The sequence below is a fragment of the Rhagoletis zephyria genome, unplaced genomic scaffold, assembly GCF_001687245.7.
Source record: "Rhagoletis zephyria isolate East Lansing unplaced genomic scaffold, Rhagoletis_zephyria_1.1 Rzeph_scaffold_00568, whole genome shotgun sequence".
NCBI lineage: Eukaryota > Metazoa > Arthropoda > Insecta > Diptera > Tephritidae > Rhagoletis > Rhagoletis zephyria.
The window spans coordinates 1-6,989 of NW_016157652.1; the positions used below are offsets into that span (position 1 = coordinate 1).

Sequence of the window (6,989 nt, forward strand, 5' to 3'; positions counted from 1 at the left end):
ACAGCAACCCTATATGGCCTACTTGTGTGAAGCTTTGGTCTCCTCCATCGACTAAAGGCAAAGTAGTTTATAAAATGATAATTGACCAAGCCCATTCTGGTATTGCGTGGATGATGTTGATTTGGTATTGGTCTCTTTAGGTACACCAAACGAATTCACTTGCACTGAAGTCGACTGAAATCGACCCTCACTCCATGACCTTTCGACTATTGTCTACTAAGTAAGTATTTGGTGGTGAGATTATTACCTAATTTTTAAGTTTTATCATCCTATTGCAGCAGTGCTAACCCAATTTTATTATTTATAACAAGGAGACAGCCATGCAGCTTGGTGAATGTTCTTATGCTGGAACCTAGTACTACATATTACCATGTTTCGGGTCCCGGCGAAGTAGATCAGCCTCAGTCCGTTATCGGACGTTTCGTCGTGGAGGTTGAATTTTCCGACAGTGGCGCCAAAGCTCCCTTCCTTGCCGACCTTGGCATTCAAATCGCCGAGCACGATTTTAACATCGTGTCGCGGGCAGAGATCCTTGGACGCCTCGTCCTTCTCTTCCGTCGGGGCATCCAACACCGAATTTGCGCTCCTTTACGTGGCAACTGTAGTAGACGTCGTAAGGCCAGAGAACGTCTGTACTGATTGGTGCATTTTTTATATTGGGCTATTGGTAAAAAATTAAAAAATTGGGACAAAAAATTTTTTTTTTTTTGAGTCACACGATTGGTACAATAAAGCGAACTTCTATTGAAAAATTTTAAACAAATTGTTTTTCGTGATTGGGATAAAAAAAAAATATTTGTTTATTCACACGATTGAGCAAATGCGCAATTGGGTTACACTCCCTTTATAAAAAACCTCTTGGCCAGCGTTGCCGAATTGACGATTTCGTTGTCATTTTGACGTTTCTTAAGCCCAATGACGTTTTGACGATTTTTCTCTCAAAATTACGAATTTTTATTTCAGTTTTCCACTTAAATTAATACATATGTATGTATGTACGAAATCTGTTAAAGGGAGACTTAATCCAAAATACCTACAATCATGATAAAAAAAAAATAGGAAGGTAGAACCGTTGAGAGCATGATTCAATAATACAAGGTTCGATAAACTGACAGTTGTCTCTCTCGCACCGCTCCCTTAGCAGTGGCACCGTGTTGCTTCTTTGCAAATTTACATGGAAACAGTGTAGCTTTGGTGTGAAATAAAAGTATAAGCTTTTGTGCAATGTTTACTTGTATATGATTATGAAGCATATTTAACTGATGAAAACATAAGCCTTGTATGTTTACATCGATCTCATAGTAGTCTTATTTTAATTTTGAGTCATTTTGCAGTTTTTATACAGCTAAATAGCATATAAATTACGTAAATTACGTAGATATATCAATATTACGTTCAACATTTCGTTTAAAATGCCAGATTTCCTGCAAATACATTAGAATTTACAAAAGGAATTTCACTACTAATTGCCTACTTTGCGTACTTTTCTACTACCATTTTCGCAACAAGGGATTGCATTCTTGCCCTTTCTCTGTCCTTCGTAAATGCAACCTTTTGTAAGGGAGTGTCAAACCGCAGCTGTCAATAATTATCTAACCTTGTATTATTGAATCATGCGTTGAGAGGAACTTTTCACATTCTTGACGTTTGCAAGCAATTTAATTTCAAAATTTTACACACACATTCCTATTTTCAATCTCAAACAACAACAACTTGACCAATTCCTTTTTTTTACTCTCACTTTGTCAGTATACTAAAGAGGTGCTAACGTTGGTTGGGTTCTTTTCAGTGAAAGGTTTCGGCAACGCTTCTCTTGGCAGTTGGTAACGCAAACCATTCTTTGCGCCCTCTACTGTGAAATTTTTGAAGCGCTTTGCCGCTCGTTTCTGATTGGACAGGAACAGGGATTGGAACAGGGTGAAACCAGTGTTTATCACCCTATACTTCCGGTAGTGTATTCCAGTGACGTCCGGTAGTGCATTCCAGTGGAAGTTTTGTGATCTATCCCTGTTCTGACATTCATTGCCCTTTCCTTTCCCTTCCTTCCTTCCTTCCATTGCTTTTGGCTGCGTTCGCTTGGTTTATATTTTGTTCTTTGCAAATATTCTAGTTAATTACAATCTCAGTATATCCAGTAAACAAACTTAGCTATTTTTTTCTCGCCAAGTTTGGTCCCCATAAAGGACTAGTGTTGCAAGCAACGTTTTTTCGGCAATTAGGGTGTTGTGCAGCTATTTAATGTGGTGAAAATTATTTAAGCACTGGGGAGATTTATTCACATGGAATTGGAGATTGGGCTAATAGATTTATTTTAAATAAATTGTGAATCTGCGAAAATATCTTTTCAGCAGATGAATATACTTATTAACCTTTTTCCCGAAAATTTACATACAGGCTCGAAAATATGCGAGTAACATTAGGTTTGTATAGTAACAGTAACATTGCAGCGAGAGCGTAAAAGCAAAATAGAGCGTTAAAATGAGAGGAAGAGAAAACTAGCAGAAGAACTTATTGAACACAAAACTAGCAAAAACTTGCAAGTGAACAGTTGTTGCACTGCTTTGACAATCTGCTGTAAACATTTTACTATTTATAAATCAGTTTTAAACTCTTTGCTTTACACACAAGCACTTACACTGTCCAGTACATCATTAATATTTTTATTTCCACTCATTTTACTTTTGTTTGTGCCAAGGCGAATCAATATAAGGTGATTGCAGGAGTACAAAAACAAAAATTTAAATGTATTTTTTTTTTTTTGCTTTGGCGGCATAAACTGTCAAAATCTGTAAGAGTGTGTGTAGAAATTCAAGCAAAATTTTTCCATTTGATATCAGAAGCCGTGCGGCGAAACACATACACAAAATCAGCTGAGCAAGTAACACCACCTTATATAAATTCGCCTTGGTTTGTGCTAAACCAATTCAAAAAATGGGGGCTTTTGACATTTATTCTTCTTCTTCTTCTGCTAGCTAATTTCTGCTAGTAAAAATTTCACTAGCAAGAATTTGCAGCTCTCGTGTTGTTACGCTCTCGATTCAGTGCTCTCTTGCAAATATTTTGGGTTATCATACACTTTTCTAGTAAAAATTTGCAGGTTCCAGTACAAATTAGTACTGACTATTGGTAACTATACAAACCTATTCAAATATCGTCGCTTGGATGGAAAATTGCCGGAAGTGTCAAATTGACATTGTGTGGTTTTTGGATATCTTCTTTAGTTTCCGAGTAATTGACCAAAATGTTTTCGGATATTTGGTACAAATTGCGTTAGTATTGCTGTCGTACTAAACTAATCAAGATCTTTCAAATAGAGTTATCTGTTCTTCTTTAGTTTCGGACATATTCAGTGTTATCATGAGTTTCATTTTCTAGAACCGGGTCACTTTTTCACTTTTCGTTTGCGTGTATTCACTACAGGTGGATGAAAAAATTGTTGGCGAAATTTTGTTCGGGCGAAACTCACGATTAGGCTGATTAGTAAAAAGTATGTTAATTCATAAAAATTTTTATCACATTTTGGCGTATATCATTAAAAATGACTGCAAATTTTTTGACAAATGTCGTATACGATAAAATTTTATTAAACTCATAAATGGTTGACACTAAACTAAAAAAAAATAAGATAATTTAAGAATTTCATGAGCTAGTACATAGCATTCTCCGACGCTTTGGAGAAAATCTGTAGTCGTGTTTCTGAGAAATTGCATTCCAAACTTCAATCGTGAGTTACCGAAAGTAACTTGTGACAATCCTTTATCCAGGGATCTACATAAATTATAATTGTCATTATTTTTGCAGTTGGAGTATATGCCAGACGAGTAACAGGTATATACATGCAAGTATACCTAAGTTAGCTCGTTGAGCTTGTATATTTATCTCTCTCTAACGCATTAATTCTATATACGTCAGTACCAACGCCTCACTAAATTATGTCTAAATTTAATAATGGCTCTATGACAAAATATTCATGGAATTTATTCGTAGATTTTTATTTACTTCATTTCATACATTAGTATTGATCTGAATGTTTTTTACTAAATACCAGGAATAAATATTTAATAAACAACTATTTCATTTAAGCTTAACCAACTTTCAGTTGCTCGGAGCTAGTTTTGGAACGCTCCATGAAATATTTTCATGGACGGTAAATGCAACCCTGGGTGCATCATTAATGAGCTGAAAAACCAAAACAAATAATTAAATAAGTGCGTGCGTCTAAAAGTTTCGGAACAAATTGTGGATTAAAGCCTTTCGAAAGTGATAAATAACGTAAAAAGTGATTATATTAATATTGTTAATAAATCGAAGTTACTAATAATGTATACCCTTTCAGGGAAGATGCCGAAAAGGTGTGTATCCAGATGTCCAGAACAAGGATCCTTGTATAAGTTTCCATCGGAGGGAGAAATGCCAAGGTATGTTTTTTATTGAGTATAAATTTGATAAAATTATATGAATAATACTGGAAAAAGAGGCGCAAACGGCTGGATTCGGTGTTATTAGTATAGACGGGATTTGAATGTCAGCCTTAATTGAGTATGTGTGCCTCAGGTTTGCCCACGTGGTTGACATTGTTTTGATTCCAACTATGAGGATCAAATTAAGTCTTCACTCATAAATAGTTGTCTTTAATGAGTTGCTCTAGGTTACGCCAGGCTGAGATATTTCATAAGATTGTCTTTCATAGAGGTTTTTCTTGCTCTACTTTATGTTTCATGAGCCTGCGCTAAATGTAACTAGAGCCACTTGGAGTACGATTTTCAGCATCAGCTTTTTTGATGGATTAGCTTCGAGCAAGCACAAACACACACCTTACAAAGCGTTCCCACGACAGTCGGGTCTACGTAACCGGAACGCCCCAGATTTATATCTGGCCAAGGACTGTCACTCCAGCAACACTCCCCAAAAACCCTTTGGGGAACTTGTATACTGCTACAACAACAAAAACACACCTTACAAATGACAAATTGAACTGTCGACCAATCAACTGTTTTGAGAATTTCTGAATGAAAAGTGTTTCATGAGATGTTTGAGTTGAGTTGCTCTATTCAGCTCTAGCTTGAGCTGCTCTGCACTTTTTTCGATCCCATTAAACAACTAATGTAGATAGAAGATCATAGTTTTGTTTGAGTGTTCTTTATATTTAACATCAACAAATTCTGTAACGAAATTTGTGTAAAATTCATGGTTAGGCGGGCATGCGTGTCTAAATGACCACCAGTCTTAAAAAGCTGAAAGTGCATTTTTGAGGAATATTTGTATTGGAATAGATATGTAGATATTAAAATGAGGTGGACACCACGACCTAGTGATTTATTGTGCCCTTGAATCTTCACAATACTTCCTCTAAACCTAAATCCCTCAGAAAAAGCTGCAGCGCCTTAAGAGGTAGGGAGAATACCATATGGAGTTACCGATCCTATTTTATTTTAAAAAGCTTATTCGTTTACAAACCTTTTTCTACATTCCACCTGTGAAATCTCTTGAAATTATGATTTGCGAAGAATGCCTAATTTTTTTCCACTTAGAGCCAGGTAATGGCATTGAAAGGATTGTACATCTTCTTTGTTCTATTTACAACGAAAATGAACCGAAGTCTCCACCTAAACCAATTAAGTAGTGGCTCTTAAAAATCCTCACGAAGGAGGATATTTCTTTTCTGTTTAAATTTAAGAGTAACAAAGGCCAAGGAATTATGAAGCTTTACCAAGAAGAAAGGTTGTAACAGTGTTCAAAGAACACCACGGTATCTTTTGTGAACTCTAACAAACTATTTAAAAATTAAGTGTTATGTCTACTTCGTCCAGGAATGATGTGGGTGGCGCTGTCCTTGCCAATACGACAGCTTTGCTATTACCTTTAATATCACTCATATGAGGTGAATTCTATAATGCTAAGGGACTTTGCATTGTCTATGTGCGAGTATAATGCTTTTAGACGAGGTGAGACAGTTCCTTCTTCGACTCTTTCTTAGAGTTTTGAGCAACCTGTACAAACGTTTCTGGCATTAAGAATATCGCTTATTTACTAAACGGATTGCTATGATAAAAAGGGAAAGTTTCTGAGAACACTGTTTGAACTTATGCAGGGTAACCGAAACTTGGTTTATTTACGAATGGAACGAAGCTGAATTGGAAGGTTGGTGGAGGTGTTTTCGAGGCGCAATTCTCCATCATACAGATTAAGGGTGGGTAACTCAGCAAATTTATAGGAGTTGACTCAATGACTCCAACTCACTTTAAGGAGTCAGCTCATTCAACTAACTCATTTGACTCTTTGTATGTTACACTCATTCGTATCGTAGACTCGTTTTGAGGCATAGATGCGGTATAGCGGCCGTTGAGATAAAACAAAACTTTAAAGTGGGCGTGGTCAGCTCCTTTCTACTGATTTGAAAGGTGTAATTTTTTTTGTGTGCAAATTAATAGGGCGGTGCTAGGGGGAGGGTAAAGGTGGAATTTTCAATATTTTCAAAAGCTTATATTTCGAAACCTATTGTACCGAATTTCAAAATGTGGATATGGTTGGAAAGGCAATTGATTTGATATGCACATCTTTATATATCTTACATACATACATATTTCGAGAAAAACTAAAAAAAACGAAATTATAAGAATTTGTGAGATTTGTGACCCGCAATACAAAATACATGTGGTTGTTGTTGTTGTATTCTTGCCACCACCTTGTATAAATTCGCCTCGTGCAAAAACAAAATGCAAGACTTTGCCATGCTAAACACTGTGGCGAAGCGAGAGAGTTATATGGACAAATATGAGCCACTATGATTCAATTGATTCATGTGAGCCCTACGGCATCAACTGAGTTACTGAGTTACATTTTTTTTGGACAGGGAGTCTGAGTTACCGATTCACTTATAGGAATCAACTCAATAACTCAACTCTGAGTTGAGTTACCCACCTCTAATACAGATGAAGCAACAGTTAAGGACACGTCGGATTGGTTGCTCTCCAGTGTGACACTTTATT

General features: G+C 36.3%; 1 long non-coding RNA gene across 3 annotated transcripts; it reads left to right on the top strand.

Moving 5' to 3' along the window:
• Positions 1-3,813: 3,813 nt before the first annotated feature.
• Positions 3,814-4,406, top strand: LOC108360424 (uncharacterized). Of its 3 annotated transcripts, none has more exons than XR_001847102.1 (3): positions 3,814-3,828; positions 4,084-4,279; positions 4,337-4,406. It is a non-coding gene; the product is annotated as an uncharacterized LOC108360424 (long non-coding RNA). The 3 variants fall into 3 exon arrangements; XR_001847103.1 differs by having other exon boundaries at positions 4,100-4,279; XR_001847101.1 differs by lacking the exon at positions 3,814-3,828 and having other exon boundaries at positions 3,844-4,279.
• The last annotated feature ends 2,583 nt before the right edge of the window (positions 4,407-6,989 follow it).